Source organism: Taudactylus pleione, unplaced genomic scaffold, assembly GCF_031769625.1.
Source record: "Taudactylus pleione unplaced genomic scaffold, aTauple2 ptg000768l, whole genome shotgun sequence".
NCBI classification, from domain to species: Eukaryota; Metazoa; Chordata; class Amphibia; order Anura; family Myobatrachidae; genus Taudactylus; species Taudactylus pleione.
Window position 1 is genome coordinate 1054999 of NW_028285170.1, and position 10207 is coordinate 1065205.

The following is a 10207-nucleotide window of genomic DNA, read 5'->3' on the forward strand; positions in this document are numbered from 1 at the left end:
CCCTCTCACCTCTCCTGGTGTAATCAGTCACAGCCAACATCACATTTATCAGCACCTGCACTACATACACCTCCTAAATAGTGTAGCAGCACAAGTGTCCATGTCTGAATCACAGTTATGTGACTGTGCCCTTATTGTACATGGTCCTCACCCCTCTCACCTCTCCTGGTGTAAGGAGTCACAGTCATCATCACATGTATCAGTACCTGCACTACATACACCTCCTAAATGGTGTATCTGCACAAGTGTCCATGTCTGAGTCACTGTTATGTGACTGTGCCCTTATTGTACATGGTCTTCACCCCTCTCACCTCTCCTGGTGTAATCAGTCACAGCCAACATCACATTTATCAGCACCTGCACTACATACACCTCCTAAATAGTGTAGCAGCACAAGTGTCCATGTCTGAGTCACAGTTATGTGACTGTACCCTTATTGTACATGGTCCTCACCCCTCTCACCTCTCCTGGTGTAAGGAGTCACAGTCATCATCACATATATCAGCACCTGCACTACATACACCTCCTAAATGGTGTATCTGCACAAGTGTCCATGTCTGAGTCACTGTTATGTGACTGTGCCCTTATTGTACATGGTCCTCACCCCTCTCACCTCTCCTGGTGTAAGGAGTCACAGTCATCATCACATATATCAGCACCTGCACTACATACACCTCCTAAATGGTGTATCAGCACAAGTGTCCATTTCTGAGTCACAGTTATGTGACTGTGCCCTTATTGTACATGGTCCTCACCCCTCTCACCTCCCCTGGTGTAAGGAGTCACAGTCATCACATGTATCAGCACCTGCACTACATACACCTCCTAAATGGTGTATGAGCAGAAGTATCCATGTCTGAGTCACAGTTATGTGACTGTGCCCTTATTGTACATGGTCCTCACCCCTCTCACCTCTCCTGGTGTAAGGTGTCACAGTCATCATCACATGTATCAGCACCCGCACTACATACACCTCCTAAATGGTGCATCAGCACAAGTGTCCATGTCTGAGTCACAATTATGTGACTGTGCCCTTATTGTACATGGTCCTCACCCCTCTCACCTCTCCTGGTGTAAGGAGTCACCATCACATGTATCAGCACCCGCACTACATCCACCTCCTAAATGGTGTATCAGCACAAGTGTCCATGTCTGAGTCACAGTTATGTGACTGTGCCCTTATTGTGCACAGTCCTCACCCCTCTCACCTCTCCTGGTGTAAGGAGTCACAGTCATCATCACTTGTATCATCACCTACATTACATACACCTCCTAAATGGTGTATCAGCACAAGTGTCCATGTCTGAGTCATAGTTATGTGACTGTGCCCTTATTGTACATGGTCCTCACCCCTCTCACCTCTCCTGGTGTAAGGAGTCACAGTCATCATCACATATATCAGCACCTGCACTACATACACCTCCTAAATGGTGTATCTGCACAAGTGTCCATGTCTGAGTCACTGTTATGTGACTGTGCCCTTATTGTACATGGTCCTCACCCCTCTCACCTCTCCTGGTGTAAGGAGTCACAGTCATCATCACATATATCAGCACCTGCACTACATCCACCTCCTAAATGGTGTATCAGCACAAGTGTCCATGTCTGAGTCACAGTTATGTGACTGTGCCCTTATTGTGCACAGTCCTCACCCCTCTCACCTCTCCTGGTGTAAGGAGTCACAGTCATCATCACATGTATCATCACCTACATTACATACACCTCCTAAATGGTGTATCAGCACAAGTATCCATGTCTGAGTCATAGTTATGTTACTGTGCCCTTATTGTACATGGTCCTCACCCCTCTCACCTCTCCTGGTGTAAGGAGTCACAGTCATCATCACATGTATCAGCACCCGCACTACATACACCTCCTAAATGGTGTATCAGCCCAAGTGTCCATGTCTGAGTCATAGTTATGTGATTGTGCCCTTATTGTACATGGTCCTCACCCCTCTCACCTCTCCTGGTGTAAGGAGTCACAGTCATCATGACATGTATCAGCACCCACACTACATACACCTCCTAAATAGTGTAGCAGCACAAGTGTCCATGTCTGAGTCACAGTTATGTGACTGTGCCCTTATTGTACATGGTCCTCACCCCTCTCACCTCTCCTGGTGTAAGGAGTCACAGTCATCATCACATATATCAGCACCTGCACTACATACACCTCCTAAATGGTGTATCAGCACAAGTGTCCATTTCTGAGTCACAGTTATGTGACTGTGCCCTTATTGTACCTGGTCCTCACCCCTCTCACCTCTCCTGGTGTAAGGAGTCACAGTCATCATCACATATATCAGCACCTGCACTACATACACCTCCTAAATGGTGTATCAGCACAAGTGTCCATTTCTGAGTTACAGTTATGTGACTGTGCCCTTATTGTACATGGTCCTCACCCCTCTCACCTCTCCTGGTGTAAGGTGTCACAGTCATCATCACATGTATCATCACCCGCACTATATACACCTCCTAAATGGTGTATCAGCACAAGTGTCCATTTCTGAGTCACAGTTATGTGACTGTGCCCTTATTGTACACGGTCCTCACCCCTCTCACCTCCCCTGGTGTAAGGAGTCACAGTCATCACATGTATCAGCACCTGCACTACATACACCTCCTAAATGGTGTATGAGCACAAGTGTCCATGTCTGAGTCACAGTTATGTGACTGTGCCCTTCTTGTACATGGTCCTCACCCCTCTCACCTCTCCTGGTGTAATCAGTCACAGTCATCATCACATGTATCAGCACCCGCACTACATACACCTCCTAAATGGTGTATCAGCACAAGTGTCCATTTCTGAGTCACAGTTATGTGACTGTGCCCTTATTGTACACGGTCCTCACCCCTCTCACCTCTCCTGGTGTAAGGTGTCACTGTCATCATCACATGTATCATCACCCGCACTATATACACCTCCTAAATGGTGTATCAGCACAAGTGTCCATGTCTGAGTCACAGTTATGTGACTGTGCCCTTATTGTACATCGTCCTCACCCCTCTCCTGGTGTAAGGAGTCACAGTCATCATCACATGTACCATCACCCGCACTACATACACCTCCTAAATGGTGTATCAGCACAAGTGTCCATGTCTGAGTCACAGTTATGTGACTGTGCCCTTATTGTATATGGTCCTCACCCCTCCTGGTGACAACTATCCACTTCTCTGTGACATTTATTCTCACCAATGTCTACATTCACTTCTCCTGAGACTGCGGTATCACCTGTACCAGACTCTAGATATAGCTCTCAGTGACAACTATCCACTTCTCTGTGACATCTATTCTCACCAATGTCTACATTCACTTCTCCTGAGACTGCGGTATCACCTGTACCAGACTCTAGATATAGCTCTCAGTGACAACTATCCACTTCTCTGTGACATCTATTCTCACCAATGTCTACATTCACTTCTCCTGAGACTGCGGTATCACCTGTACCAGGCTTTAGTCATAGCTCTCAGTGACAACTATCCACTTCTCTGTGACATCTATTCTCACCAATGTCTACTTTCACTTCCCCTGAGACTGCGGTATCACCTGTACCAGACTCTAGATATAGCTCTGTGACAACTATCCACTTCTCTGTGACAGCTATTCCCACCAATGTCTACATTCACTTCCCCTGAGACTGCGGTATCACCTGTACCAGACTCTAGATATAGCTCTGTGACAACTATCCACTTCTCTGTGACAGCTATTCCCACCAATGTCTACATTCACTTCTCCTGAGACTGCGGTATCACCTGTACCAGACTCTAGATATAGCTCTGTGACAACTATCCACTTCTCTGTGACAGCTATTCGCACCAATGTCTACATTCACTTCTCCTGAGACTGCGGTATCACCTGTACCAGACTCTAGATATAGCTGTGACATCTATCCACTTCTCTGTGACAGCTATTCCCACCAATGTCTACATTCACTTCCCCTGAGACTGCGGTGTCACTTGTACCAGACTATATAAATAGCTCTCAGTGACAACTATCCACTTCTCTGTGACATCTATTCTCACCAATGTCTACATTCACTTCCCCTGAGACTGCGGTATCACCTGTACCAGACTCTAGATATAGCTCTGTGACAACTATCCACTTCTCTGTGACATCTATTCTCACCAATGTCTACATTCACTTCCCCTGAGACTGCGGTGTCACTTGTACCAGACTATATAAATAGCTCTCAGTGACAACTATCCACTTCTCTGTGATAGCTATTCCCACCAATGTCTACATTCACTTCCCCTGAGACTGCGGTATCACCTGTACCAGGCTCTAGGTATAGCTCTCAGTGACAACTATCCACTTCTCTGTGACAGCTATTCTCACCAATGTCTACATTCACTTCCCTGAGACTGCGGTATCACCTGTACCAGACTCTAGTCATAGCTCTCAGTGACATCTATCCACTTCTCTGTGACATCTATTCTCACCAATATCTACATTCACTTCTCCTGAGACTGCGGTGTCACTTGTACCAGACTATATAAATAGCTCTCAGTGACATCTATCCACTTCTCTGTGACATCTATTCTCACCAATGTCTACATTCACTTCTCCTGAGACTGCGGTATCACCTGTACCAGACTCTAGACATAGCTCTCAGTGACAACTATCCACTTCTCTGTGACATCTATTCTCACCAATGTCTACATTCACTTCTCCTGAGACTGCAGTATCACCTGTACCAGACTATATAAATAGCTCTCAGTGAGGTGGATCCAGCTACTGATCTGACTCCATGTAGACTTAGATGCCACTGTAGCAATCTAAATGCACAACACACCTACAAAAACTCAGACGTAAAGTAGATCATCAGTATAATACAATACACTTTAATGTCATTAACAAAACAACAACACTGAAGTGTCAATGAAATGTGAATTATTAACACTCCACTATATTATTATATTATAACAAACAAGTAAAACATTTCCATAGTACTGAAGTCGGTGGTGTCTTTTGACAGACACAATCACATCCCGGCTCCAGCAAAATGCACCAACCAGCAGCACAATGGAAAGTACGCTGCTGGTAATTATGTGTCCACAAGTGTTCGTGTCTAACGCCGCTGTACACTAGCGCGCCGCCATCTTGGCGTAAATCTCGTACTCCAAGTGACTTCCTCACATGTAAGATTATCTATCACTCTTATCCTAATGCTCAGACACTGTCAGGCAAACATATTCCCAATCTCTCATCTCTGCTCAAGCCTCTAACCCAAGTGACTATTTAGTACATATAACTTCTTACCCCTCCCTCACCCAACCCACCAGCTACTATCTGTGCACAAGATCTGGCTTGTGAGTGACTCTACATACCGTGTGCTGGATGAGCTTGTGGCATTGCAGGCGGTGAGTGTACATACCATGTGCTGGATGAGCTTGTGGCATTACAGGCGGTGAGTGACTGTACATACCGTGTGCTGGATGAGCTTGTGGCATTGTAGGCGGTGAGTGACTACATACCGTGTGCTGGATGAGCTTGTGGAGCTGCAGGCAGACTTACACACTGTGCTGTGACTTGCCCACATTAGGGGAGGGTGTGGGGAAGCCCGATACCCATCAGCCTGCTAGTGAGATAAATCCTCCTGCTTCTATTCATCCCTGTATCTGGTTAGCTGCCTGATGGATTACCCCCATGTGATACATTTTATTTTCTCTGCTGGATTACAGATCACCCGGGAGGGAGGGAAGTGACTGTACAGCCGGAGTATCAGTCAGCTAGGATGCTCTGTGTCTCCTATGGCCGTTACCTATGCTGCCTGATGGATTACCCCCATGTGATACATTGTATCTTCTCTGCTGGATTACAGGTCACCCGGGAGGGAGGAAAGTGACTGTACAGCCGGAGTCTCAGTCAGCTAGAACGCTCTGTGTCTCCTATGGCCCTGTTACCTTTGCTGCCTGATTGGTTACCCCCGTGTAATACATTGTATCTTCTCTGCTGGATTACAGGTCACCCGGGAGGGAGGAAAGTGACTGTACAGCCGGAGTCTCAGTCAGCTAGAACGCTCTGTGTCTCCTATGGCCCTGTTACCTTTGCTGCCTGATGGGTTACCCCCGTGTAATACATTGTATCTTCTCTGCTGGATTACAGGTCACCCGGGAGGGAGGAAAGTGACTGTACAGCCGGAGTCTCAGTCAGCTAGAACGCTCTGTGTCTCCTATGGCCCTGTTACCTTTGCTGCCTGATGGATTACCCCCGTGTGATACATTGTATCTTCTCTGCTGGATTACAGATCACCTGGGAGGAAAGTGACTGTACAGCCGGAGTCTCAGTCAGCATTGCCATGTGGAATTACATATGCCACATTTAATGTTTCCTGTCTGCCATGTACACTTTATTTTATTATGTTGTTGTACTTTAAAAAAAAAGTGCAATAAAAATGACTCAATTAAAAAAATAAAGATTCTCTATGAAACATCTGTGTTGGGATCACCAATGAATGTGAAATAAATAGACATAAGAGTACAGAGAATAAAACGCTGATCAATATTGAGGGATTTGGAATAAATAATTTTTTATCACAATATATAACTATATACAACAAGTGAGAAAGACACGTATATATACACATAAATATGAGCAATTAATGGTAGGGACGTACAGCTCAGAATTTCCTTATTACACGATTCATTCTATAGTCACATTTCTAATTGTCTATCTTTTATTATCTCACTGACTGTATATAATCTATCCATGTTACAGCTAACAATAAGTTATATATTATACATGTGCACCAATGACAGACATCCTCATCTAGTTCTTCCTTGGTGTTAGCAGAACAAGGCAGTGACCCTCCTGATGAGTAGAGGAGACCATTGGGAGCATTGGTGTAACTGAAGGGGGGGGAAATCAAGCAGGGCACATGCACTGGGTACCAGGGCAGGCCCAGGAGAGGGGGTGCCACCGGCCAGGGCATTGTACCCGCACCACCTGCCCCCACCATTACATCCTGACTTTAATGAGAAGACAAGTGTGCCTGCTGGGTTGCCTGTAGAGGGCGCTGCAGCGGAAGCTTGCTACTTGGCCCAGACAGTCTTCTTCCCATTCTCTATCCTGACCTGAGAGTTGCCCCCTGCGCCGGTGAAGAGTGATTCTTCCTTCCCTGGGGCTCTCTACGCTTAAGTCACTGCAGGTATATATTGGGGAGCTAAGCTGCAGTGGTAAGGGGGTGGGAGGCTACCGCTCACCGCAAGTGTGTATAGAGGGGGGCGGAGAGGACCAAGCTGCTGCATGGGGGGAACCTCTGCTGACCGCAGGTGTTAGTATATTCATGTGTGGTGCCAGGGAGGGAGGGGGGGCTGGCTGCATGTGTTTATGTAGGCTCTCAGTGTGTATATATGTGAGTGTGTGTATGAGTCAGTGTGTATATGTGTCAGTGTGTGTGTCTGTGTGCTGAGAGAAGGTGGGGGGAGATTGTGTGGCTGAGAGCCTCAGGGGAAGTTACACAGGGGGAATGAGTCTGGTTGAACCACTGTTGTATGATGAACTTAATATTCCTACACAAACAGGCATCATCCGAACGTGTGATAACTGACAGAAGACGCCATCGTCTCAGGGAGGATAGATTTCTTTAGAGGTTCCAGGTTGTGAGAAACCACCATATAGGTAAGGTGTATATGGAATGGAATGTTCTCAGAGTGACAGAAATGGCTGGCGTGTGATATTGGCACGTCCTTTCCGGTATGTGACCACTTTCATTTTTTTTAATGTATTTTACTACAGGGTGGTAGTGCCAATCTTAAACTTGCCCTGGGCTCTGAAGGCCCTAGTTACGCCTCTGATTGGGAGATGCTGAGAGAGGTTACAGAGAGTAGATTGGAGGCATGAGGTGATTGGGGACTGTCAGTAGTGATACTGATATCACCCATGATGATGGTGGAGATGTCTGAGGATAGGAAGTGAGGGAACCAGGCAGAAATATGTTTCAGAGATTGTTGGGGTGGGCGACAGACAGCAACACGCAGAGAGAAAGGGGTGACAGTCCTGACAGAATGTACAAATGATGTAATGTGAGTGAAGGTAGCAGCACAGACGGTGTAAGGGTTAGCATTACTGCCTCACAGCACTGAGGTCATGGGTTCGTTTCCCATCACAGCCCTACCTGTGTGGAGTTTGTATATTCTCCCTGTGCTTGCGTGGGTTTCCTCCGAGTACTCCGGCTTCCTCCCACACCAAAAATATACTGGTAGGTTCATTGGCTCCCAACAAAAATTAACCCTAGTGTATATGTGCGTGTGCATGTGACAGCGAATGTTGGCCCTGATTCAGAGCCGGACGCTCTAACAGAGCGCTCGCTCTGAATCAGGGCCGTCCCTCTGAAATTAAGCGGCCTCTTGGCCGCTCGCATATCGGTGACCACCCACAGCTATAGCGAGCGGCCAAAATGATGGTCGCGATGGTCAAGACCATCGCGACCATTGGGCTTGCAACGAGACCCTTGCGGTAGGGTCTCATGTGCCGCAAGCCCTGGAGTGCTTTTGGTTCTATCAGAGCCAAAAGCACTCCCATGGGAACGCCTCCGTCTGGCCAGCCACAACCCCGGCACACCCACCAAAGGGGGCGTGCTGTCACTCACCATCGACAGCACACCCCCTTTGGTGCGAGACCCATAACGACGGTTTGGCCGTCGTTATTCGGGTCTCGCGCATGCGCACGACGGAGCCGCCTCCGTCGTGCATGTGCACTAGGGCAACATCAACCCGCTTGCGAGCGCTCAACGCTCGCGAGCGGGTCTGAATTAGGCCCATAGAGTGTAAGCTCCACTGGGGCAGGGACTGATATGAATGGCCAAATATTCTCTGTAAAGCGCTGCGGAATATGTGTGCGCTATATAAATAACTGGTAATAAATAAAAATAAGGTACCTGTGGGAGAACTGTGGATGTGATAGATTGGGACAGTAATATTCCAACCCCATTTCCTTTACTATTACCAGCCCTGGAGGTGTGTGTGACGTGTAGGTGACAATGCTGCAGGGGAGGGAGTGTCTGATTGTGTGAGCCATGTTTCTGTTATCGCCAGAAGGTTGAGGTTATTTGAGGTAAAAGTCATGGATGGATGTAAATATGTTGCAGACAGAGCAGCATTCCATAAGGCACATTATAGTGACTGGGAGGGTGATGGGAGAAACATGATGTTTGTGGTTAGCTGAATTTATATTATGTTATGAGTGGGGCCTGGATTTGAAGATATGTCACCAGCTAATAGAAGTAGGAGAGATAATTATAGTTGTAAGACGTGTATGAAAGATTTTTATGGTGACAGGTCAAGGATGTTTGTCAGTGTATATAGCTCATGTGTGTATATAAGAGGGGAGTAGAGTAATGAGGAGGCAATGTGTACAGAGGGGTGACATACAGGGAGAGTGATGGATGTAATAGCCTTAGAGAACATACCATGGAGTGATATAGGAAAAAGCTCATGTGTGTATATAAGAGGGGAGTAGAGTAATGAGGAGGCAATGTGTACAGAGGGGTGACATACAGGGAGAGTGATGGATGTAATAGCCTTAGAGAAGATACCATGGAGTGATATAGGAAAAAGCTCATGTGTGTATATAAGAGGGGAGTATAGTAATGAGGAGGCAATGTGTACAGAGGGGTGAGATACAGGGAGAGTGACGGATGTAATAGCCTTAGAGAAGATACCATGGAGTGATATAGGAAAAAGTTCATGTGTGTATATAAGAGGGGAGTAGAGTAATGAGGTGGCAATGTGTACAGAGGGGTGACATACAGGGAGAGTGACGGGTGTAATAGCCTTAGAGAAGATACCATGGGTGATATAGGAAAAAGCTCATGTGTGTATATAAGAGGGGAGTAGAGTAATGAGGAGGCAATGTGTACAGAGGGGTGACATACAGGGAGAGTGATGGATGTAATAGCCTTAGAGAAGATACCATGGAGTGATATAGGAAAAAGCTCATGTGTGTATATAAGAGGGGAGTATAGTAATGAGGAGGCAATGTGTACAGAGGGGTGAGATACAGGGAGAGTGACGGATGTAATAGCCTTAGAGAAGATACCATGGAGTGATATAGGAAAAAGCTCATGTGTGTATATAAGAGGGGAGTATAGTAATGAGGAGGCAATGTGTACAGAGGGGTGACATACAGGGAGAGTGACGGATGTAATAGCCTTAGAGAAGATACCATGGAGTGATATAGGAAAAAGCTCATGTGTGTATAT